We start from the raw sequence: 27,548 nt of genomic DNA on the forward strand, positions 1-27,548 counted from the left end.
CAGAGGGATGCACTATTTCAATTGGCCAGGACTGCTCCGAAGGCACAGATGGAGTTGGTATCACCTAAATCACAGTGACTGACAGTGGGAGAGGGTGGTCCTTTGAAAAGAATTTGGATATTTTTCAGAAGAAGGGAGAAAGACAACTAGACAAACAGACCACAATATCTACTTTAGAGAGCACCAGGGACTGGGAAAAGAGAAGGTTGGAGGGGTGACAGGGGCCCATCATGACAGAGGGTAAACTCTATCTTGACAGTAGGCAGGAGCCGGGAGCAGCCAATTAATGTTTTTGAAAAATCCCTTTGATGGCAAGAAAAGGATGACTTAGTTGGGTTATGGTGAGGGGTAAAGAGAAATTAGGAAATCAGGGGCTCTTGGGATGTTCCTCTTTAGTTATGAGGCAAAGTCCTGGAGCTGGGAAGGACAGAAGGGATGCAAAATCCTTTTACATGTAGAATATAATTGGTGGCCGGTCAGTTGTGGTGGATGAGGGCATGGGCCCACGTTTGCAGGCTCGGGGCCCCTGGGCTCTGCAGGCTGGGGTGACTCTGAGATCCCAGGGAAGCACTGGTTTCTCCCATGCTGGGCCTGCTGAGCTGCTAGCAAGCAACGCTGAAGTAACACACAATCTACCTGCTCAGAGTCATGGTCATGTCAAATTCTGGGCAGTACATTCTGGGTGGAAGTCCCAGGGGAGCTTGTCAGCTTGTCATTTCAAAGCTCTAGAGAGGTTTGGTCACCCAGCCCCAGGAAAATGCAAGCAATTTTGATGTTAGCAAAGAGCTGCTAAACAGAAGCCAGTTTTCAGAGCAAGAAAAGGCAAAGCAAACCAAAGGCAATGAGTTTCACATACTGCAAATGTTACCCTGCCCCTTAGAGTTGCAAATCTCCTTCAAACTCCGTCCAAATTATGAAGTTTGACTTAGAAAATTGGAGGAAACGGCAAACACGTAATCCGCTTATATTTTTTATTATTGAAAAAAGGAAATGTCAGAATTAAACGTATACTATAATCACACACTAGTGATACCAAGGTTTGGATTCAGAGAATACTTCAATTTTAAGAGTTTTTGAGTCAACAAGTATTTGTTGAGTTCCTACTGTATACCAGATACTATACAGACAATTTTGCAACTGGGCTATAACTCTCAAATTGCAATTGATGGAATGGAAGCCCAGAGAAGGCCCATGACTTATTCAAGGTCAGAGAGGAATAAAACACATGTTCACCCCACTCGGAGGGATCACATGAAGGTCACGTGCAGGAACTAATGGTAAAACATTTTGCGAACTGCATAGGTTTGTAAAAATGGAGTTGGCTAGGCCGGGCGCGGTGGCTCAGGCCTGTAGTAATCCCAGCACTTTGGGAGGCCGAGGCGGGTGGATCATGAGGTCAGGAGATTGAGACCATCCTGGCTAACACAGTGAAGCTCCATCTTTACTAAAAATACAAAAAATTAGCCAGGCGTGGTGGCGGGCGCTTGTAGTCCCAGCTACTCGGGAGGCTGAGGCAGGAGAATGGCGTGAACCCGGGAGGTGGAGCTTGCAGTGAGCCGAGATTGTGCCACTGCACTCCAGCCTGGGTGACAGAGCAAGACTCCATCTCAAAAAAAAAAAAAAAAAAATGGAGTTGGCTATTTTTTATTATTTTTATGGAAGTACTTGTCAACAGACCACTTTACCATGCACATCCACTGTGCAGGGAAATGCAGTAGAATGCTGGTTTGTCCCCATAGCCCCCTGAGCCCTGAGCTCACCTCTTTGAGATTCAAAACTCAAAGTGCAGTAATTACTTGGTGGAGAAGCTGATTCATTCTATCGTGTTACTTAGCAAGACAGAAAGTAAAGAAATGAGGCTCAGAATCTGGAAGACCCAAGGAAATGAGTCTGAGTCCCCTCATGCCTCCTCCTGCACTCCTGGTTAGCTCTAAACCCTGCTGCTGACCAAATGAAGCATAAATCCTCACTTTGACTGACAATGTCTTGCATGGCCTGGCTGACTTCCTCCAGAGCTCATCACTTGCTCACTCAGCAACAGTCACTTGCCGGGCTTTCTCTTCCTGGGATGTGCCATGTTTATTGCCTTCTGGTGGTTTTTGACTTTGTTGCTCCGTTTGCCTGCAATGCAGTTCCCCTGAGTCTTCACCTGGCTCTTTCTTCTCTTTAGGTCTCAGATGGGGTGCTTAGAGAGGCTCTCCCAGCCTGTATGGTGACACCAGGCCCAGACTTAGCCATCTCTAATCTATCGCTAATTGTGTTCATAGCACTTACTAAACTTTTCTTGTATATTTATTTACATACTTGCTTATTGTATTTCATTCTCATCCGCTCCTACCCACATCTGAATTTAAAAGTCCCGAGAGCAGGGCATAAGTTGGCCTCCTTCAGGACCACAGTGCACAGAACAGTACCTGCTATGCAGAAGACCCCTGATTTTTATTTTTTACAAAACTCCTCCTTTATCACCAGAAAAAGATCCTGTAAAGTATTGCTGACTTTAAAAGCTAGGTGGGAAGAGACACTAGATGTGCTTGCATTGCAATAGAAACCCAATATCCAATAACTACAAATTCAAGAACCACGTCTTTGTGGAAAACTAAGGTCTAGAAATTTTCATGTCACCTTTTTTGTTCCTATTTATTGACACTCATCAAGGAAAGCCCAGCTCTTGTTGATCTCACAGGCATCATCCAGCTTCAGCAGGGCCCCTTCAAGATGTCTACTCTCCCTTCACCATGCACAGGGCCAGAAGCTGCTTGCGGTCCCACCTGTGGACCTGCCTGTGGATGGCAACTTGTTCCCAGGAGAAGCTCCGATGGGGTGCTGCCTTCCTAGAGGATGGAGGTGCGAGAGGGCACCTCGTGAGAAGGGCTGAGTGCCTCGAAGGACCTGAGCAGGACTCAGCTTGAACATGAAAGGCCTGAGGAAGCGGAGGGTTCAGAGAGGCTGGGGGAAAGACAGGCATGCAACGTGGTCCAAATCTCCTGTTCCCTGAGTCTGGAAGCAGCTCCACCTGACTCATGTGCCCTGAGAGCACGGTCAGGCTCATTCCAACACACAAAACCCAGGGTGTGGAGACTGAAATGGGGGACAGAAACAAAAGACATCTAACAGAGGTAGTTTTGGAAACTGCCTTTGAGCCGCAAAGCCTCTCCTCCAAATGCTGTTCCTCTGATCTTGTCCTATACCTGACCTCAGCCTCTTGCACCCACCATCATACCCTAGAACTTCACTCCCCCATGTTCTTAATGTCATGCACTCCAGCATCTGACCACCGTCTCATTCCTGCCTGTGTCCCAACTGCAGCGGTGCTTTGGCAGTAGGAACTCTTGCATTTAAAGCCATTCCCTACCCCATTAATGTCCTCTCCTCCCTCCTTTTCCCAGGGAAATTCCACAATCACTATAATCCCTTTTGCATAATTTTAGGTCTCCTTTTCTCTCTCTCTCTCTCTCTCTCTCTCCATTGTACTCACTTGGAAAAACTAACTCTAGTAAAATTCAGCTGCCATTCTATTCCTCCCCAGCACCCAGTGTGGTCTGGCGGGAGACAAACCCACAGCCACATTGACTGGTCTCATTTAAATCTATGATCTCAAACCTTAGCACCTCAGGTGGCTTTTCACTGCTGCTGGGTAACTGCTGTAAACTTCTGGACTTTTCATTTCACTTCTCCTAGGCAACAAGCCTCACCTTTTTGCCCGACAAGCCCCAGCACTTTCGCCCCACTCTTGGTTCCCAGTGGACAGCATTGCTCCCTACTTCACTCAGAATAGTGAGGTTAGGGAAAAAAAAAAAAAAAAAGCTTCCATGCATCTCCTGCCGCACCTCCGCACCCTAGCCCGCACCCTAGCCCGCACCCCAGCTCACATCCCAGCTGCCTCAACAGTCACTGCAACCTTACCTACCCACACATGGGCACCTGCCCCACCAGTCTGCCTTCCCACCGGAGCTGCTCCTGGACCCGTCGGTCCTCACATTCTGTTTTTGCCATTCTGCTGTGATGTTCTCTACACAGAGGAGGTCATCCCTGGAGACTGCTTTTCAGGGTCCCACCTTGGCTGGCTTCCTGGTAATCTAGCCAAAGGGAGGCACAACAGGAGGTGGAAGGGCAGGAGAAGTGAGAAGCCAGGTGGATCCAGCTTTTCCCTGAACTTCCTGTGCTCCAGCCCACACTGCTCCATCTCCCAGTGGCTCTAATGGCTGCTGAGTTGCCCTAGCCCAGGGTATCCAGCATTTCTGCCCTCAATCCCCGAGTCTGGGGGTAGCAATGGCTTCTCATCTCTGAGTTACCTCAGATCACTTGTTTGTCTTCTCACGTCACCCATCAGATGTGTAAATAATTCCCTGCATCAGCCATGCAAGATAAATAAGTTCTAGAGATCTACTGCACAACATAGGGCGTATGATTGACAACACTGTATTGTACAGTTAGAAATTTGCTAAGAGGGTAGATCTTATATTGTGTTCCTACCACGAAAGAGAAAAACAAACAAAACAAAGAGGTGTGGAGGAAACGTCTGGAGGTGATGGATAAGTTTATGGTGGTGTTGTGGTGACAGCTTCATGGTTACATGCTCATTTCCAAGCACATCAAGTTGCATACATTAAATATCTATAGTTTTTGTGTGTCAACCATACCTTCCAAAAGTGGTTTAAAAATTCCTACTGTTGCAAATATATAAACTCACCTTCTTTCTTGCTTAATCCCTGAATGATTCAATTCTTGGAAATAGAAGTGAGATTTATCCTCCGAAGGTCTCACGTAAGTGTCTTACTAAGGCATATGATTAAGTTTATGATAACCTGAAGTTATTCTCAAGGAAGATCCTGCTTCTTAAATCAGGTAAAAATATGAGGAGTTGTGATATAAATTACCCCCTCCTCTCTGTTTTTTAAAGTCATCATCGATGGCATTAATCTTTGTAATTCTCCCAGAGATGAGGTATTTGCTTCCATCCAGTGATGAATAATTGATCCTATTTTGACTATAATCAGAAAACATCAGTCTAAGAATCACAGGATGGAGTTGGGAATGGGCCCTCTCACTAGTAATTATATGACCTACTTACCAGGTCTTTTTGTCATGTCTGCTCAACCTTGGTCTCTGCTGGTCTAGAATTCTTTATTCCCAGGAGAGGACACTTCTCCCAGGGGACACAACACTGGTTAGTTTAACCTGGAAGTTCACAGTGCTCCAGGTTGGTTGGGTCTCCTCTTTCCACTAAACCAACAGGCCAAGAAGGGGCTCACTATACTGGATGGATATAGTGAGCCCATAGTGATCCTGATTACCAAGGGGAGTTTGGATGTTTGTTACAAAATTGGAGAGGGGAGGGTTATGCCTTTTACCAGGGGATTCATTGGGGCATCTCTTAGAACTTTCATATCTAACAGTAAAAGTCAGTGCAAAACTATAGCAACCGAATAAAGGAAGGCTTGCTGAAGACTCAGGCATCATCCCCTACTCCCAGAAAATAGAAGAACAAAACAAATAAAAACCAAAATGCTGACTGAGGGCAAGAATGGTGGAGCTGAAAGAAGAAATTACAGGTATCAACCATAACCTCAAACAGAAGCCTCAGTAGCTGGGAATATCTTTGTTTTATGTATAACCAGCAATGGATATGCTTTTCTTTTTAATTCCCCTACTATTTTGTTGAAGACAGTTGTTGTTGCCTAACTTTACAACCTAGTTCCTAGGTCCCAGACCAGGAAGAGTCTGATCCAGACCTGGGCGAGATCCTAGTCTTGAGAAGGATGTGGTGACGATGGAAATTTGTGTCTCCCCTTGCTAGGGAGAAGGGGAGAATGTTCTCTTTTTAATAACAGATCATGTTTCCACCTAACGTGAGAGAACAAAGCTATCATCTGATAGAAATGAATGTAAAGGAGCGAAAGGAATATATCATCCCGGCCCTAAAACTGTTTGACATCAAGTCCCTTCCTTGCCCCTCTCTTGTGTGGTAAATGTTACCTTGGTGTCTCCCTAGTGAATCATACTCTCCCTCTGAATCTGGGCTGGCCCTTGACTCACTTTAGCCTATAGACTGCAGTGGATGATATGCCATGCAAATTATAGAAATGAGCCTTAAGAAGACCTGGCATTTCTGTTTTCACTATGTTGAAATCCAACTGCCATGTGAGAAGTCTATCTACCCTGAGACCTCCATGCTGTGAGAAAGTCCAAGCTAGCCACTGGGAGGGGCCTCATGGAGGAAAATCCAGGAACTCAGTGACAAGGAGAACCAAGGTCCCCAGGTCAACAGTGCTAGCTGAGCTCCCAGCCAACATTCAGCAGCAATCCACCAGCCACATGAGTGAGTGGCCTCAGAGGTGGCTCCTCCAGGGGGCCCTGTGAGCCATCCCAGCTGAGGCCTGCTGAGGCACCAACAAGCAGTGGTAATGGAGCCCTACCCTAGTAGTAGAATAATCAGCAGATACAGCAGGTTTTATGTTTTTATATTTTTTTTTTTTTTTTAACTTTTAGTTTCAGGGGTAAATGGGCAGGTTGGTTCTATAGATAAATTGCACACCACGGGGGTTTGTGGTACATATTGTTTCATCACCCAGGTAATAAGGATAATAACCAGTTGATGGTTTTTTGATCCTCACCTTCCTCCTTCCCTCTACCTTCAAATAGGCCCCAGTGTCTTTTGTTTCCTTTTTTGTGTCATCTGTACTCAATGTTTAGCTCCCACTTGTAAGTGAGAACATGCAATATTTAGTTTTCTGCTCTTGCATTAGTTCACTTAGGATAATGGCTTCCAGCTCCAACTACTTTGCTCCAAAGACCATGATCTCATCTTTTTAATGGCTATATAGTATCCCATGGTGTATGTGGACCACATTTTCTTTATTCAGTCCACCACTGATGGGCATCTATGTTGATTCCATGTCTTTGCTATTGTGAACAGTGCTGAGATGAACACATGTGTGCATATGTCTTTCTTTATTGTAGAATGATTTTTATTTTGGGGGTATATTCCCAATAATGGGATTGCTGTGTCAAATGGTAGTTCTCTTTTAAGTTCTTTGAGATATCACCACACTGCTTTCCACAGTGGCTGAACTAATTTACATTCCCACCAGCAGTGTATGAGCATTCCCTTTTATCCACAGCCTCACTGGCAACAGGTTTTAAGCCACAGGATTGTAGGGTAGTTTGTTAGACAGCCAAAGATAACTGGAATAACCATTATGCACCACTGGAGAAGGGCTTACCCTTGCAGGCGTTGTTTCACCAGGCAGAGTTTGGCCAGTGGGAGCCTCTGGAAGGAGACTGAAAGGCTAGAGGGAGAGAGGAGCCTCAATGGATGTCTCTGGCAGAAGCTGCTGCTCTTCTGGTTCAAGCTGTTTTCAGAAAGACCCTCTGTGCTTCTCGTTTTGCAAGGCAATCCCAGCCCATTCCCCATTACACTGCCTGTCCCCTTCATCCCTCCAGCCTGAGGTTGGGAGTGTCCTTTGCCGTTGTTCATCACAGTCCTGTATTCCTCAATTCTTCCATCATTGTGTAATTAAATGCCCACATTAAATTCCCTCTATGAAAAATAAATAATTTCTGTTTTTCTGGTTAGATTCTGACTGATACATCTCCTGTTGCAATAAATAAGCCATCCCTGTTTTCTTCTACATCCTCATTCTTTTTCGATGCTCCCGATCTCCCATCAAAATATAAATGTGCTCTTATCCTGAAAGCTGGCCCCTCTGGCCTCTCTGATACATCTCTCCTCAATAATCTGCCTTGCCTTGTGGCCTTTGCATTGGCTGCTCTGTCCACCAAGGAAGCTCTTCCCTCAGATGTGAGCAGAGCTAATTCTCTCACCTCCTCCAATCCTCTGTGCAGGCATCACCTTCTAATAAGATTTCCTCAATCCCTACCTATATGGCAGCCACTCTGCCCTTCCTCTGGCCCTCGTAGTCCCCCTTATTCTGTTTCTTTTTCTCTCCTTTTTTGCAGCGCTTATCATCTGTGAACATATAATGCAATTTTCTTATTTATCCTGTTTATTTTCTATTGTTTCTCTTCCCCGTTCTACATAAAGCTGATTTATCCCACATGCCTTGAACAGGGCTGGCACATGGCGGATGTTCAGTAGACATTTGCTGAAGACATAGATAAATGTCCAAAGCAGAGAAAAGCTGCACCTTTGTGGATGAAGCAGATGAAAGGGCTGACAGCCCAGGCTTCTCACTCTTCCCCTCTCCCTCAGTGATATTCTCTTTAGGACCTCATGAACATAGTTTAAAACCCACAGCTGCAGAGTCCCTGAAAGCCCTGGATTATTTTGGCATATATATTTAGTGTGGGCTCACAACTTATTGTCTATTATTTATTACAAAGTTTGTTTTACGAACACATTCACTGAGTTTTAACAAGTGATACACCCCAAGATGGTTTGAGAGGGGGTTATCTAAATAAAAATATAGAAAAATATAGATTGTTTGCTGCAGAATTTCTCACAGCCTTTAGTAAGTTTGTGACTTTTGTGAATTCCCAAGGGGGACTTGGAATATTTCCCAAATGTATTTGACCACAGAACCTCTTTACTACGAAAGGTCTGGTGGGGGCCTGCCCTAAAAGAGCTCCTGAAGGAAGCACTATACATGGAAAGGAACAACCGGTACCAGCCACTGCAAAAACATGCCAAAATATAAAGATCATCAAGGCTAGGAAGAAACTGCATCAACTAACGAGCAAAATAACCAGCTAACACCATAATGACAGGACCAAATTCACACATAACAATATTAACTTTAAATGTAAATGGGCTAAATGCTCCAATTAAAAGACACAGACTGGCAAATTGGATAAAGAGTCAAGACCCATCAGTGTGCTGTATTCAGGAAACCCATCTCATGTGCAGAGACACATATAGGCTCAAAATAAAGGGACGGAGGAAGATCTACCAAGCAAATGGAAAACAAAAAAAAGGCAGGGGTGGCAAACCTAGTCTCTGATAAAACAGACTTTAAACCAACAAAGATCAAAAGAGACAAAGAAGGCCATTACATAATGGTAAAGGGATCAATTCAACAAGAAGAGCTAACTATCCTAAATATATATGCACCCAATACAGGAGCACCCAGATTCATAAAGCAAGTCCTTAGAGACCTAGAAAGAGACTTAGACTCCCACACAATAATAATGGGAGACTTTAACACCCCACTGTCAACATTAGACAGATCAATGAGACAGAAAATTAACAAGGATACCCAGGAATTGAACTCAGCTCTGCACCAAGCGGGCCTAATACACATCTACAGAACTCTCCACCCCAAATCAAGAGAATATACATTCTTTTCAGCACCACACCACACCTATTCCAAAAGTGACCACATAGTTGGAAGTAAAGCACTCCCCAGCAAATGTAAAAGAACAGAAATTATAACAAACTGTCTCTCAGACCACAGTGCAATCAAACTAGAACTCAGGATTAAGAAACTCACTCAAAACTGCTCAACTACATGGAAACTGAACAACCTGCTCCTGGGTGACTACTGGGTAAAAAACAAAATGAAGGCAGAAATAAAGATGTTCTTTGAAACCAATGAGAACAAAGACACAACATACCAGAATCTCTGGGACACATTCAAAGCAGTGTGTAGAGGGAAATTTATAGCACTAAATGCCCACAAGAGAAAGCAGGAAACATCCAAAATTGACACCCTACCATCACAATTAAAAGAACTAGAAAAGCAAGAGCAAACACATTCAAAAGCTAGCAGAAGGCAAGACATAACTAAAATCAGAGCAGAACTGAAGGAAATAGAGACACAAAAAACCCTACAAAAAATTAATGAATCCAGGAGCTGGTTTTTTGAAAATATCAGCAAAATTGATAGACCGCTAGCAAGACTAATAAAGAAGAAAAGAGAGAAGAATCAAATAGACACAATAAAAAATGATAAAGGGGATATCACCACCGATCCCACAGAAATACAAACTACCATCAGAGAATATTACAAACACCTCTATGCAAATAAACTAGAAAATCTAGAAGAAATGGATAAATTCCTTGACACATACACCCTCCCAAGACTAAACCAGGAAGAAGTGGAATCTCTGAATAGACCAATAACAGGCTCTGAAATTGAGGCAATAATTAATAGCCTACCAACCAAAAAAAGTCGAGGACCAGACGGATTCACAGCTGAATTCTCCCAGAGGTACAAGGAGGAGCTGGTACCATTCCTTCTGAAAGTGTTCCAATCAATAGAAAAAGAGGGAATCCTCCCTAACTCATTTTATGAGGCCAGCATCATCCTGATACCAAAGCCTGGCAGAGACACAACAACAAAAGAGAATTTTAGACCAATATCCCTGATGAACATTGACGCAAAAATCTTCAGTAAAATACTGGCAAACTGAATCCAGCAGCACATCCAAAAGCTTATCCACCATGATCAAGCAGGCATTTCATCCCTGGGATGCAAGGCTGGTTCAACATATGCAAATCAATAAACGTAATCCAGCATATAAACAGAACCAAAGACAAAAACCACATGATTATCTCAATAGATGCAGAAAAGGCCTTTGACAAAATTCAACAACCTTACATGCTAAAAACTCTCAATAAATTAGGTATTGATGGGACGTATCTCAAAATAATAAGAGCTATCTATGACAAACCCACAGCCAATATCATACTGAATGGGCAAAAACTGGAAGCATTCCCTTTGAAAACGGGCACAAGACAGGGATGCCCTCTCTCACCACTCCTATTCAATATAGTGTTGGATGTTCTGGCCAGGGCAATTAGGCAGGAGAAGGAAATAAAGGGTATTCAATTAGGAAAAGAGGAAGTCAAATTGTCCCTGTTTGCAGATGACATGATTGTATATCTAGAAAATCCCATTGTCTCAGCCCAAAATCTCCTTAAGCTGATAAGCACCTTCAGCAAAGTCTCAGGATACAAAATCAATGTACAAAAATCACAAGCATTCTTATACACCAATAAGAGACAAACAGAGAGCCAAATCATGAGTGAACTCCCATTCACAATTGCTTCAAAGAGAATAAAATACCTAGGAATCCAACTTACAAGGGATGTGAAGGACCTCTTCAAGGAGAACTACAAACCACTGCTCAATGAAATAAAAGAGGATACAAACAAATGGAAAAACAGTCCATGCTCATGGGTTGGAAGAATCAATATCATGAAAATTGCCACACTGCCCAAGATCATTTATAGATTCAATGCCATCCCCATCAAGCTACCAATGACTTTCTTCACAGAATTGGAAAAAACTATTTTAAAGTTCATATGGAACCAAAAAAGAGCCCACATCGCCAAGTCAATCCTAAGCCAAAAGAACAAAGCTGGAGGCATCATGCTACCTGACTTCAAACTATACTACAAGGCTACAGTAACCAAAACAGCATGGTACTGGTACCAAAACAGAGATATAGATCAATGGAACAGAACAGAGTCCTCAGAAATAGTGCCGCATATCTACAACTATCTGATCTTTGACAAACCTGACAAAAACAAGCAATGGGGAAAGGATTCCCTATTTAATAAATGGTGCTGGGAAAACTGGCTAGCCATATGTAGAAAGCTGAAACTGGATCCCTTCCTTACACCTTATACAAAAATTATTTCAAGATGGATTAAAGACTTACATGTTAGACCTAAAACATTAAAAACCCTAGAAGAAAACCCAGGCAATACCATTCAGGACATAGGCATGGGCAAGGACTTCATGTCTAAAACACCAAAAGCAATGGCAACAAAAGCCAAAATTGACAAATGGGATCTAATTAAACTAAAGAGCTTCTGCACAGCAAAAGAAACTACCATCAGAGTGAACAGGCAACCTACAGAATGGGAGAAATTTTTCGCAACCTGCTCATCTGACAAAGGGCTAATATCCAGAATCTACAATGAACACAAACAAATTTACAAGAAAAAAACAAAAAACCCCATCAAAAAGTGGGTAAAGGATATGAACAGACACTTCTCAAAAGAAGACATTTATGCAGCCAAAAAAACACATGAAAAAATGCTCATCATCACTGTCCATCAGAGAAACACAAATCAAAACCACAATGAGATACCATCTCACACCAGTTAGAATGGCCATCATTAAAAAGTCAGGAAACAACAGGTGCTGGAGAGGATGTGGAGAAATAGGAACACTTTTACACTGTTGGTGGGACTGCAAACTACTTCAACCATTGTGGAAGTCAGTGTGGCAATTCCTCAGGGATCTAGAACTAGAAATACCATTTGACCCAGCCATCCCATTACTGGGTATATACCCAAAGGATTATAACTCATGCTGCTATAAAGACACATGCACACGTATGTTTATTGCAGCACTATTCACAATAGCAAAGAGTTGGAACCAACCCAAATGTCCAACAACGATAGACTGGATTAAGAAAATGTGGCACATATACACCATGGAATACTATGCAGCCATAAAAAATGATGAGTTCATATCCTTTGTAGGGACATGGATGAAACTGGAAACCATCATTCTCAGCAAACTATCGCAAGGACAAAAAACCAAACACCACATGTTCTCACTCATAGATGGGAATTGAACAATGAGAACACATGGACACAGGAAGGGGAACGTCACACTCCGGGGACTGTTTTGGGGTGGGGGGAGGGGGGAGGGATAGCATTAGGAGATATACCTAATGCTAAATGACGAGTTAATGGGTGCAGCACACCAACATGGCACATGTATACATATGTAACAACCCTACACACTGTGCGCATGTACCCTATAATATACATATTATAATTTAATTATATTAAAATATAATAATAATAAAATTAAATTAACACTACAAAAGGCAGGAAGAGGGGGACTGTGGAATAAAACAGATCAGACAAATATAAATTGCAAGCTTAACTATAACCAAATCAATAATCATATGATAATTGAAAACTAATCAAAAGGTAATTAAGTGGAAACTGACATATTAATATGTGTTCAATCCATATACATATATTATCTCTTTAGTTCCTTTTAAAAAGTGTTTTATATTTTTCAGTGTATAGATTTTGCAAAAATTTTGAAAAATTTATTTCCATGTAGTTCATATTTTAGGAATGTATTATAAGTTCAATTACACTTTTGCTGTTTTGTTCATTGCTCACATATAGAAATGTGATAAATTTTTATGTATTGAGCTTTTATCCTGTGACCTCGATAGATCTATTTATTAGTTCTAGTAAGTTTCTGTAGTCTTCCTAGGATTTTCTGTATAAATGGTTATGCAATCTGAATAAATAACAGATGCAATCTGTGAATAAATACAGTTTTACATCTTCAAAAAGAAAAAAAGAAAGGTCTGGTGGGATACTTTGGGGAATGCAGTTCTGTTTGCTGATATTAGCCATCCACTCATTACTATAATCATTTTTCATCACCATAAATATTTAACTCATATTCTTATCTTAATCACTAATACAGTTAGTAATTCTACATTAACATCAACCCTTCTGTCATATGATCTTAATGATTAACTATTCATTTTAAATGATTGACTGTGGTTCACCCCTCAGTGCACAGTAATGAAATTCCAGTCCTAAGAAGAAGGTCAAGATGGTGGACAGGTAGAATGAGCTCTCTGGCAGAGAGTCAGACAAACTGGATCTGGTCCTGGCTTTATCACAGGTGTGTGACTTGGGGCAGGTAACAGAACATCTGTGCCTCAGTTTCTTGTTAGCAGAGCTGTCTTGAGTCAATCTAGATGTTGACGCTAAGATTCCTCCCATACATGGCAACGAGGAAAGTAAGCACATGTGTCTCCATCCCTACCCAGAGGAGCTCTGCTGGTATTACTTGGTGTAGACCTGCTGCTGTGTATTATTCACTCTCTGTAGCAGGCACGGTTTTAATAGTCTTTGTCACAATGCCTACAAAAACCAGTGCTACAAACGCTTCAAATAAGAGTAATGAAAGAGAGAATGACTGGGGATACTTTACTCCACGAAGTTTATAGCTTCATTGCTCTGTATAGAGCTACACCTCTACACACTCTTCTCTCTTTATCTATCTATCTATCTATCTATCTATCTATCTATCTATCTATCTATCTATCTGTTTATCCCTAATGTGTGCATTAGAACTGAAAAACATTATGTTGGGAGAGTTTAAATGAGTGTAAGAGACCAGGCAAGCTGAAGGAGTTTAGAGAAAGGAGTGACTATCTTTTCCCAAGGAAGATTGTGGGGTCAGAGCTTGAGGGTGTTTCTCTACTCAGAAAGAGTGTTTCCATCTGTAATGAGCAGCAGGTCCCCAAAGGTTGAGTGTGAGTCAACAGCCCAGAGGTAGAATGTCAATTGGATCTGCTTGGTTGTTTAGAGGTTAGACTAGAAAAGTGGTAAGAACATTTCCTTCTCCAAATGCTGCCTGGAGTCCCTGAGAAATCAGATACTAACAAAGCAGCCACTTACTTTTTCAGTCTGGTCCCTCCATGTGGGACAATCAGTAGTTGAGCCCATCTCTTTCAAGGGAAAAGAAACAGAGCACTTGAAATAAAACAGTTCTACCTGCAGTATTTCCAAGTCTTTGAGCCTGTTTGAATCCTATAGGTGACATATTAAATTCATCTAGAGATGAGTCTGACCATACACACTTATGCACTTGTACTCATCTGGAAATTATAAAGATTGACTCCAAAATCAATCAAGTCTGAAGATGAAGGAAAAAAGTCTCAAATAGAGAATTCCCTTTTCAAAAACCTGAGAGAAGCTCTGACAAAGAAAGATGTTACCCAAGATTGGAGATAGAATAGGCTGTCTTCTCTGAGTTCCAGGACTTGAGCAATCTGAACCCAGGTCCTTAAAACATGCTGTCAATCAAAGCCAAGGAAATCAATCTCAGAGTAATAGGCATCTGTAAGTTCCCAAATCTGAGTCCCATGCCAAATATGAATGGGAAAATAGTGCAAAACAAATCAAGGAGTGTCCTTTAGGCAAGACCTGGCCCTCCCACTGATTCTCCAAGTGGTATTTGGCAAGTCTTTTCCACACACTGGGCTTCAGTTTCCCCACTTGTAAAATTAAAGGATTGGTACAAGATAGAATATGGTACATGCATAGAATAGATTCCAACATTTGTGCTCTTATAGCAAAGATTGGCATTGTCATTGGGTCAAAGCACTCTCATCCACTAAGCACAGATTCTGCCTCAGAACCCTTCTCAACATTGTGTTTGAAAATCTACCAGAGATCACCTGGGCATTTTTGAATCAATAATGTCAAAAATTCTTTCCATGGTAAACATGCTTTTTAATTCTACGAAAAGCAGGCTTTTTTATGTCAAAGAATTTTGGCCATTCTAGCTTCTTCTGACTACATTAGTACCACCTCCACAGGTTGCCTTCAAATGTGTACATAGTTTAAATAATGGCTTAAAATTTCTACCCAGAATGTGCATGAACCATCATTTCAAAGTATTTGCACCTGAAAGCCACTCATTACCTGGAGTCCTTGAGGCTGTGGGCAATCTTCCTGATAAAAAATCCATTAGAAAGACAAAGTCATAGGTGCTGGAGGGCATCTTAATGACTAAATCCAAACTGCTTTTACAACCAAACATGTTTTTAATTGGACTTCCTTGGAAACCTCCTCTGTGGTGTCTTGAGGAATGTTCTTGCATGGTAACCTTGTGTGAAGAACACTTCACAACTTTAAGTGCTATTTATCCTCTGGAGGAAAGAGGAGAGGGACCCTAACCAGAAGCTGATTCATAATCTAGGTCAACTCTCTGGAGTTGGTCTTTTGTTATTTTGATTTCCTCAAGCTCATTATTAGGAGGAACCTATGAACTCTTGATTAACTGGGCCCCAGTTGAATAGAATGCTCAATTTTCAGTAAGCTTTTCAGAGCTCTCCTATCAAAGAGCAAGAGGCAAATGATGGCACAACAAGTTCATGTGAAGGAACTCAGAACAGCAGAAGTTGCTTAGGGAAAAAAGTATGTATGGCCTTACAACATTTGTTGTATTATTATGTAATTTTGTTTATTTATTTTAGTTGCTTAAAACAGCAACTTGTTTTTGCTCATGCTTCTTCCATGGATCAGGATTTCAGGCTGGGCTCAGCAGGGATGGTTCATTTGTGTTTCACATGATATCAGCTCAGGCAGCTCCACTGGGTTACAGGATCCAAGGTGGCCTCACTCACATGCAGTTGAAAGCCTTGCTTCATCTCTACCAAGTATCATACTCTCCAGATGTTCTTTCATCAGCCAGGAATCTAGACTATGCCTTTTACATGGCAACTGGATTCTAAAAATTCATATTATTTTCAAAGCTTAAATTTTTACTTTCCCTGAAATATTAGTCTTTTGGGGAACATCAAGAAGTTGTGGGCACCCATAACTTTGGTAAGGAAAAGGAGTTCTTGGTTCTTACTCCTGCCATTGGGATCTGCTTACTCTCACATCCCAGGCTACTTCTGGTTTGGAGATATGAAGTAACTAGGATGCTTAGACTGGGAAAACATCAGGAAGCCTTCAACAATTGGCTTTCTTTGGTATAAGTTAGAGTAGAAGTCTCTGTGCCTCTCAGTGTGAGATTTCTCCAAACTTCTCCCTAGTACATAGCATTATGGAGTGTAAGCCATTTGTCATCCTTCAAATCCACTGCCCACATGTACTGTCTCTGAGTTTATCTCATTACCCACTTGGCTGCAGACTTGAACAGCTGTTCCATTACCCCTAAAGAATCCACTTGTACCAAAGCATTAGTGAGCAATGTGGATTAATTGACAATTACAAAATGGAAAAAAATTTACACAGCACAACCCTCAGCAAAATTAAGAAGAAATATATATCCCCTGTTAGACATTTCTCTTTTCTAATTTCCGTCTCCTTCACAGAATCTCTCCAATTCCTCCCACTACACCCAGTCTCCCTGGATCCTTTCTCACCTCTGACAGATGTTACTAGGTCCTTCAAATTCATCTTGCCTCTATCATCTAGAGTGATTCAGCTCCTTCCTCTTAAATCCTTGACCTTTATATTAAAACTTTTTTGTTTTAAGAGCTGAGCCTATAAAACCTCCAACGTAGAACAGAGAGGAGCATTCTGAGCCAATTCTACCCAATTGTTCCACCATCAGTATCACCTCTATCCTCACAACCAAGACAACAGCAAAAAGACGTGACTCTAGAAGCTTGTTCAGTGGCCTGGGTCTACTCATTTATTCATTTACTCAACAAATATTTACTGAGAGATCTAATCTATGCCAGACGCTGTGCTAGTCAGTAGCACAAGACTGAACAACACGTGTCTACATGGATCTCACATTCTGGTGCATAGAAACTGGCACGCAGAAGTAGAATGATGTGTAGATGGACTTCAGTGTAGGAAAGAAATAGTGTTTTGATAGGAAATAGGAGAAACTTTTTTAGACAGGGTGGTTAAGAAGGACTTCCATGAGGATGGGGCAGTTAGGCTGAAATCTGAAGGATGAAGTGAAGTATTAAACTCTTTTCTTCATCCTGCCATTTTCTTGCTCTCCAGGAACAATCCCAAAGAATGTTCAGAAAAGGAGAACATCAGCATGAATGACTAAATTGGCAAAGAACTTGGCATGTTCCAGGGAGAGTAGAATATTGTGAGCAAGGGGAAAATGGCTCAGAGTAAGGCTAGAGAGGCAGGTTGAGTCCTGCTTGTGTGGGACTTAGAGGGCCAGGTATTCCTCCCAGGGTTTGGTTGGGAAGTATAGCCACTGCAAGTATTAGGAAATAAGGGATTTAGTATAGGTGTTGCTCCTTACACACATGTGGGAGGCACTGGGAACTGGACGTATAGAAGCAGGGAGTTGAAGAATGACAGCAACAGTCACTGAAACTCCAGCAAGGTGGACAGGTTAGAGCTGGCAGAAAAACCCAAATTCAGAAGCCTGTCAGGCGCCTAAAGTAAAACCATGAAGGAGCGCTCAGGATGGGTCTCTGGGAGCTGCTGTCTCTGGGTAGCAGTAGCATTTGTGGAACTGCTGCCTGTGGAGTTGCAGTCAAGTGTCTGAGTTGTGGTCAGGAGCTAGGAGGGTGAGCTGGATGCAGTGGATTATGAACAAGTGGTGCCTAATGGCCTTCTCTGTGCCTGTTCATGGCCTTTTATAACCACAGCTACCTTCTGAGAGTTGAAACTCTGCTTTCCTTCCAACCAGCAAGTCCCCTCTTGGTTAACTCTAAACCAGAACCATACAGGAAGTGAGATTTTGGGAAACAGAGCATCCAACCCCCCAGCTGAGGGTTTAGCTTTTATGCTCATAGAAAGGAAAGCTTACTCACCTTTACCACTCCAGAGCCTATAATAGAAAACATCAATCCCTTACCATCTACCTTAGCGTCCTTTTACTCCTCCAGCCACCATATTTTTTCTATATTTGATTATGACTAACAGAGTTATTAAGCATCAAATTCTTCAAGTCTCCCCTTTTCTGATAGACAACTGAGAGTATCACATATTCTTTTCTTTGGCATTTAACTTCCTCCCTGAGTTTACAGATGTCAGAGCATGCCCCACCCCTTCACAGGCTTAAAGGTCTTGGGGCTGGAGGGAGGACAGGTTTTGTAGACTTGACTCAGGATGCCCACGTGGGTACTATCCACTGAATGGTAATCAGGGGCCGGTTACCTATATGTGCTCGCAACTCACCCACCTGTAAAAGGGTATGGCAAACCCTACCTCATGGAATTGTTAAGGAGATTAAATTAAATAATGCATTATAAGTGGACAGCTTGTATGCAACATGTTTTATTCACAGAAAGTGCTCAGTTAAGGTTAATACACTTTTCTTTTCCTCCGCCATGCTGCCTGGACTAACACAACTTTGGGGTTAATCCTTGCCCATTGACATTATTGATTCCTATTTCTCTTCATTGCACACCACCAATATTGCAGCCATTATTAAGCTACAAAGGCTAAACCAATTCTTTCATTTATCACCCTTTCTAATACTTTGACACTATAATTAGCTTTCTTAACTATAAACAGGCATGGTAATAATGGTCCCTAACTCAGATTCCTTATTAGGAGTGAAGGAGATAATGTGTGGAAAAGGTGTTAGAACACAGCATGGCACATAGGAAAGACTCAATGAATGTGAGCTATTCTTGTTACCCCAATCATCATTACTATGTACATTCCTTTTCCAAAGAAGTTGGTCAAGTCCTCTGTGGTGTGGTGGGAGGAGCCAACAGGGCACTGGATCCTAAATTTTCCCCATCCTCATAAAATGAGTGAGATCCTGGCTGGGCGCGGTGGCTCACATCTGTAATCCCAACACTTTGGGAGGCTGAGGTGGACAGATCACCTGACGTCAGGAGTTTGAGACCAGCCTGGACAACATGGTGAAACCCCATCTCTACTAAAAATACAAAATTATCTAGATGGGGTGGCATTTGCCTGTAATTCCAGTTACTTGAGAGGCTGAGGCAGGAGAATCACTTGAACCCAGAAGGTGTAGGTTGCAGCGAGCCAAGATCATGCCACTGCACTCCAGCCTGGGCAAAAAGAGCAAAACTCCATCTCAAAGAAGAAAAAAAAAAAAAAAAACAGAGTGAGATCCTGGGACAAAGGTCAAGGAAAGGCCTTGGTTGTCTGCCTTAGGAGAGCTCTAAGCCCACGGGCATCCCCAAGAGGTCATGAAGTGAACTTTGTTCTACTTCCCTCTGATCTGAAACTCTGGAGCCTTGTTGCCCAGGACAAATGGGCAATTTTAAGCTCCTTGAATGACTTTTTCCAGGAGGTCACTGTCCTTATGTAAAAAGTCCAGATTTGTTAGCTGGAAGGACAGACCCCTTTTGTCCCTTTCTAGGACATATTTATAATTATTTTTCTAAGTGCTTATATATTATTTCAATAAAAAGAATAATGTCCAACATTTATTGAGCACTTAATATGTACTTGCCCTTATGTTGAGTGCATAAGATCCACTATTTATCTCCACATTGACCAATGAAGTAGAAGTTATTATATCAATTTTATAGAGCAAAGACTGATATACATATATACATACACATATATATACGTATATATGCACACACACATATATAAACACATATATGCATATATACATGTATATACACACATATATAGAGATGTGCATATATATAAGCATATATTTTATATATACATATATATGTATATATACACATATATATACATATATATATATATATATATATATACACACACACACAAACATTGGTCTAGTGGTGGCTACTTGGCAGTCTGAAATAATCCAGAACACTTCCTGCTACTACATACAACATACAAATAGAAACGGTCGATAAAATGTTATAACTTAAAAGACAAAAAAACGCATACACAGAGCTTGGTTTTCAAGTCAAGAAAATCAGCAAGTACCAGAAACAAAGAAGGAATCAAAAGCTCAAGTGTTAAATATAAAATCTTATAGTGTGGCCACTGAAGGGTAGGGAATAGTATCGGACTCAGAAAAAAGCCCAAATATTTATGGGCCTAGATTTCAATCTCATGTAGGCATAGGAGATATTGTCTGAAGTCTGTGATAGAAGGAAAGTTGGAACCCAGACTGCATAAAGCTGGAACCGTAAAAAACAACAAAAAAACAAGCCTGAATTCTTGGTGAACATAGAATTAGAAGCTGGGTGTGGTGGCTCATGCCTATAATCCCAGCCCTTTGGGAGGCTGAGGTGGAAGGATCACTTGAGCCCAGGAGTTTGAGACCAGCTTGGGCAACATAGTGAGACCCCTTTTCTACAAAAAATTTAAAAAATTAACCAGGCATAGTGGTACACACCTGTAGTCTCAGCTACCTGGACAGCTGAGTCAGGAGGATCACTTGAGCCTAGGAGTGTGAGGCTGCAGTGAGCTATGAATGAGCCACTGCACTCCAGCCTGGGGAACAGGGTGTGACTTTGCGTTAATAATAATAAGAAGAAGAATAATTAAATCAGTTTAAAAAAGAAAAATAAACAATTTTAAAGAAAGACTTAGAAAAACTCTAACCACCAACCTTGGAAATTTACAAAAAAAAAAAAAAAAAAAAAAAAAGGCCTCTCTCCATCCAGGATGCTATGGAAAATAAAAACTCTAACACTTCGTTGCAATTGGGTTTGGAAACTGAACTACACAGTGTGAATAGTTCAGAAATCTCAACCTACCAAATTAATATAAAAAATAATTTCTGGTTTATGGTACCTTTGGAGCCAAAACAAAGTGCTCAAAAACACAAATTTACTCCCCAAAATGCATGAATGTCCCACAAGTCCGAAAAATTAACTCTTACTAAATATGTATTAACAATAAAAATGTACAAAACATATGAGGAAGTGACACAGCACAGAGAGTTTTAATGATCACAATCATTAGGTGAACCAATGCTCCCAAGAAGTTGAGACAATAGAACAGTCCAAAGGGATGATAAAATAATAACTTTTAAAAATTATTAAACAAGTAAACTGTCGGGGACAATTAGATATTTTTAAAAGGCCAGATTACTCTGAAAGATTGAGAAGTTAAATGACTAGATATTAAAAACTGTTCCTGAAATTCCATATCCAATGGATCAATTGGCTGTCAGATTAGACACAGCTGAAGAGATAATACACGAACTTGAAGGTCTGAAGAATGCCACACAGGGAATCAAGACATAAAGCATACAAAGGAAGCATAAAAAAATCTAGTGGGTAGGATAAGAAAATCCATTGTTTCACTAGTAGGATTTGTAGAAGTAGAAAATAAAGAGATCAAGTAAAGGTGATATTTACTAACACAACTATGAACTTTCCAGAGTGAATAAGATGTAAGTTCTTAGAACATAAGCCCTGAGTGAGAAGGGTTAGATGAATCTTTTCAAGGCAAAATAACTAATAAGCAGTGGAGTCTGATTCATATAGACTCAATCTGAATGCAGAGTTTTGCATTTTAACCAGCATTCCTATACTGCAAGCAAATCTTTGGTATCTTCCTCGAGAGCTCAAATTGTGACTAACTCATGGAACCCTTAGTTTTGTAACAAGAGTCAATTTCTATCTGGCTCAAATCCAATTACAATCATGAAGCTGTTGAGCCAACATTTTCTAAATGTGTGGTTTTGTAGTTGTTGTTGTTGTTAAATTTGTTCCATAAGATGTTCTTTTGAGGATGGTGAAAAGTGGGAGTGGGGAGAGTTCTCTGATCAAATAAATTTGGAAAACAAATATATATGGCATATCTTTTTGTAGAGGCATAGGAAATATTAGTATATTAAACTTTCTGATATGTCTGGAACAAAGACTTCTGTTTGACTTCAGAATCCATTTCTCCCCAAATACCAACAACTATTGACTTTTGGAAGACTGTGTGTCACAGCCCTGTACAATATCACAAATAATTATTCAACTTTGTTTGAATATTTTAATTTTTAGGTAATTCGTTACTGGCTAAGGTAGGCCTCTCTGTTTTTAGATGGCTTTTATTGAAAGTTGTTTTTTTTTTAATATTGAAGGAAAGTGTTTCATCTTCTACCCATTGGTACTAATCATACCTTGTAAAGTTACAAAGAAAATGTCTTAACCTGATTAATTTATGTTGCAGTGACAAATGACCACTAAATTTCAGTGATTTACAACAAACTTTTTTTTTTTTGCTCACATATGTATCCACTGCAGGTGAGTAGAAGCTCTGCTCTTTGATCATCTTTATTTCAGGACACACACTGAAGAAGCACCCTCTATATTGTTTTTGTGGCCAAGGAGAAAATGGATAGAGGAACCACACGTGGTTATCAAAGCTTAATTGTGGCAATCACTATGTTCTCTCACATTTCCTGGGTCAAAGCAAGTCATGTGACCCAGGTGATTATCAGACAATGGGAAGGCATGGGCCTTCCGAGGACAGGACGGCTGATATTTAAGAACTACCATACAGTCAATCACATAGTCAAATCTCTGTGTCAGAAACATTAGAAGACAGCTGCCCTGTGCTCCACAGCCTTGTTTTCCCCAGCTTCTCCCATTTTCAATTCTTTTTCTATTCTTTTATGACATGATATTGAGCCTCTTGGAATCTTTCTTCCTTGGATATGCTCCAGTTAATATGAATATTAATAACCATAATGACTTCTGGTGAATATGTCTGTGGCTACGCTTTGTCCTTTACTGGCATCATCTCTTATAACCCTCACAACAGTCCTGGGGATAGGTGTTATTATTCCCATTGTACAAATGTTCAGATGGGTACACAGAGGCTCAGCAAACTGTATTAATTTAACCAAAGTCACACAGCTGGCACACAGCAGAGGCTGTCTGAAAGCTCGGCTTTATAGGCTGTCTATAAAGCTCAGCTCCTAACCTCCAAAGCAGGCACTGTCTCCCTGTGTAGCTCTGTTCCCCGGATATGTAGGAGAAGCCTGAGATGAGTTGATGCCTTTCTCCTTTTAAGAGCATATGCTGTGGGATGTAAATGTTCAAAAGTAAGATAGAAGTTCTGTGATACAACAATTGAATCAAGAATAAGAATATGTTGGCACATCTTTCAGAAATGCAGTGTCCTCCAAGCACCTGGAGGCCCTCTATGCATTTAATATACATTAAAACTGTACATTCTGAGTGTAGTCATCAACAGAGAAATTTATGGACATGATCTGGATCACAGATGTAACAAACATTTTGTTTTATATATAAACTGATATCTTATAAGTGACCAACTTGAGCCCTGTGTTAAGGAGGATCTGGAGGCATAATCCAGTGGCATATCCCACAAGCAATGTCTGATAAAAAGAAGGAAGAAGGAAGCTATGCTTATATATGCCAAGCATTTGTCATCCCTGTCCTAAGGAAAGCCATCCCTATGATCCAGAGAATAGATCTTCTTGGAGAAACACTGGACCGATATTTAATTTTATAAAAGGAAGGAGAAAACTAATATTATTTTAGCACCTACCACTGAGCATACACTTCATTTCACTTACTGCTCACAACACAGTGCAAATGAGTACAGTGCTCCCATTTCCCAGTCAAGAAGACGAAGGCTCAGAGCTGCCAGCTAACTCTTTCTGAGACCCACAGTGAGTAAATGGCAGGACTCAGTCTTAGATCTGATGGATTCTTGATGCTACACTATGGCACACCACCTTCTAAAATCCTCAGAGCTCAATAAAAAGTCCCATTGTTCTATGAATTTGTTTTGCCCAATTTCAAGATATTTAACACTGTTCTGTTATTGCCTTTCCTCCTTCTCACTGGCTGAAGCCTCACTCTACTCAAAACACAAATGGCTACAAGGCAAGGCACTTTGTTGGACCAGATCGTGCCTCCTAAAGGTGGCAAGTTTGCATCACGACTTTACATAAATGCTCTTGGCACTGACAGCGGGAGGCAGGCAGGAGTGCGGCTCTGCCATGTGACAAATATAGAGCTGCTGTCCTTAAAGCTCTAACAAGAGACTAACCCTCAAGGGAGACGCCATGCAATAAATAATTTTTGCCATAACACATTTCTTCCCTTTGCATAAATTTAACACCCTGCTCTCTGTACAATATGTGATCTTCCTGCTAACTCCCCATAGACAGAAATAGCTCTGGTAAGATGTGATAAAAGACGAGTGGCAGAAAGGAAGGGAGACATGACACATTGGAGAACTTCAGCGTCGGCTCCTCTACAATGAATATTATCTTTTGCATTCTTCATGGTTAACAATATACAAAGAAGGACTGCAGTGGGGCAGATCATTAGTCCGATGGGATCCCCAATGCATCAAATGAACTGTTTTTGGACTGTAAGATGCTGATTCCCTGTTTGCTCTGCCAGGTGTTACCTGGCTTCCAGCCTGTCTTCCTTCTCTTCCCCATAGCAACAGTCACCAGACCACTTCCTTCACCCTATATATGAAGGTAGCCCAGGCACCAGCCTGCAGAGTCAATCCTGCCTCCAATAAAAGGGTTCTGAGAAGGTCTAGCAAAACTCAGATATTTATCTAGCAGATCTCTGGTTTTGTGGCTCAGCTCAGGTTGTTGTGGAACTTTGAATGGGGATATGCAAATATACTTGGGGTCCTTCTTTCTGGAAATCAGAGCACTAACACAAAAGTCTGCCTTAGATGTTTTCAATCTACCTAAATAATTTGTCTCATATTTTATATCCCCCCAAAAGGGCCTTTTGGCACCTGGAAAATCTTTAATTTGGGGGTAGTATCCTGTGTTCCCTTTGATCTAGAAAGCCTGCAGAATCATGGTGCTCCAATCTCAAGGGAGGAAGCACACTGTTTAGCAAGTCCTCATTCCTGCAGATAGAGGATGCCCTGCCTAGGTAAGGGTGCCTGGTCAATACTCCTTTATTGCCAGAATTCTGAGAGCAGCACCTTTTCTCTTGCATTGTCTTTCTCTCATCTCATGTCATTCTGTTGGGAATGCCAATCACAGTCACACATCCTCTGCACCTCCAAGCGTCAGTGTGACCATGTGAGCACAACCCCACCTCTGGAATCAGACAAGCATTTCACAGGACTAAAGTGAGGATAATCAAGTCACATGCTCAGAACTGGCCAGAGTTTTTCAGTTTCAAGTGACAAAATCTCCAATCCCCAAAATAGAACACATAGGCCTATGTAAACTGAAAACCAAGAGTAGATTTACTTCCGAAAGAGTCAAATCAAGGACTTCAAGGATGTGGTCAGATATGGGTCTCTCTCCACGGATTCCTTGTCCTTTCCTTCACCCCCATATCCAGGTCTCTGCATTTGTCCGTGTTCTTCACTGTCATGTGGCTCCTCCCGACGTGATAGCAAAGATGCCCGTGGACAGCACCAGGCTTGGGTCCATCATGTTGGCAATCTGGAGGAAGCCAAGCACTTTTTCTCCAACTCATTCAGTCCCAGGACTGGCTCTCATTTGCCCAGCTTGTGCAGGTGAGCCTATGACTAATCCCAACTGTGATGGGTAACATTAGGTGTCAGCTTCACAGAAGTGAGGGATGCCACATTGGCTGGTGGAATGTTATTCTGGGTATGTCTGTGAGGGTGTTTCCAAAGGAGATTGACGTGTGAGTCAGTGGACTGAAAGAGGAAAACCTGCCCTTAGTGTAGGTGGGCACCATCTAATCAGCTGCCTGCATGGGGCATGGCTAGAACAAAGCAGCCAGAAGAAAAGGGACACTCAGCTTGCAGAGTCTCCTCTTTGTCCCCAGTTGGAGGCTTTTTCTCCTCCTTCCTGTGGACATCAGACACTAGGTTCTTTGGTCTTTAGATTCTGGGACTTGCTCCAGAAGCCTTTTGGGAGCTCTCGTCTTCACCCTCAGATTGGTGGCTGCACTATTGGCTTCCCTTGTTTTAAGCCATTCAGACTTGGACTAAGCCACACTACTAGATTTTCTCATTCCCTGGCTTGCAGATGGCCTGTTGTGGGGCTTCACCTGTGTAATCATATGAGCCAGTTCTCCAAAATAAACCCCATTTTATATGTACATGTATCCTACTGGTTATGTCTTTCTGGAGAATCCTCATACACCAACCAAACAGCTTAAGCCACCTTTAGATGGAATTCTGTCATATGCAACTGTGAGAGATGGACTAATAGGTTCCTTTCTGAGGGGTCATTGACTTAGACCTTGGCATATCAAGAACCCATAGGAAGGAGATTAAGGCTAACGAAAGACATACCAGAGCATAAACACATGTAAATTTGGGGAGATGATAAAAAGACAGAACTCAACCCCAGCTCACCTCTCTCGTCTCTTTAGAAAAAGTCACTAGCTGCCTAATATTGCATTAGTGGGAAGTTCTGTCAACCGCTGCACCGGCCTGGTATGGTGCATTCCTCCCTGTGGTGGTCAAATGGGCTTGGGGTTTAAACATTTTGTAGAAGTTTACACATGAGCACTGAGATTGATACTACATTGCTTTCTACCACAATGCTAGTTGGCATCAAAAGTCAAAAAAGCCTCCTGATGGCTGAGTATGGTGGCTCACACCTGTAATCCCAGAACTTTGGGAGGTCAAGGCAGGGTGATCACTTGAGCCCAGGAGTTTGAGACAAGCCTGGGCAAGATAGCAAGACCCCATCTCTACAAAAAGGTAAAAAATAAAAATTAGCTGGGTGTGATGGCACATGCTTAGAGTACCTGGGCAGCGAGGCCCCATCTCTAAAAAAAAAATCTCCTGGTTACTCTCAATGATTCAAGAAACATGAAAGATATGACATGAGGACAGTAATAACTAGGCTTCTGCTGCATTCCTATGACCTAGGCTTCTATTCTTATCACTCAGTCCCAGTCTAGGTCATTTGGTCCAATGTTTCAGTTATAGTTTTGGTTCCTGGCCTGATACATAAGTCCCCCTAGAACTTTGTTCCCCTAGAGATTGAAGCTGTATCCTTGAACCCCCAGCCAGTGCTGGAGAGCTACTGTGTGCTGGCATTCTTGCAGGATGACGATAGTCTGCTGTATCGGTAAAAGTCATCGAGTCCCAAGCTCAGTTACTAAACATATCCACCAATACCACTCCTGGATCAACATGCCCAGAATTAATTGCATGTACCAAATCTCTTCTTCCCAATCTGCTCTTTCTCCAGTGCTCTCAGTTTTAGTAGATAGCATCACGATTTCTC

The 27,548-nt window shown here is 41.6% G+C and overlaps 1 long non-coding RNA gene across 1 annotated transcript in view; it reads left to right on the top strand.

Annotated features, from left to right (window-relative positions):
* Positions 1-27,548, top strand: part of LOC116812726 (uncharacterized) — an 81,034-nt gene that overhangs the window by 46,839 nt on the left and 6,647 nt on the right. Inside the window, exon 2 of the long non-coding RNA XR_004370767.2 lies at positions 25,675-25,852. This is a non-coding gene — a long non-coding RNA (uncharacterized LOC116812726). The remainder of the gene's footprint in view (positions 1-25,674; positions 25,853-27,548) is intronic.

Source organism: Hylobates moloch, unplaced genomic scaffold, assembly GCF_009828535.3.
Source record: "Hylobates moloch isolate HMO894 unplaced genomic scaffold, HMol_V3 SCAFFOLD_9, whole genome shotgun sequence".
Lineage (NCBI taxonomy): Eukaryota > Metazoa > Chordata > Mammalia > Primates > Hylobatidae > Hylobates > Hylobates moloch.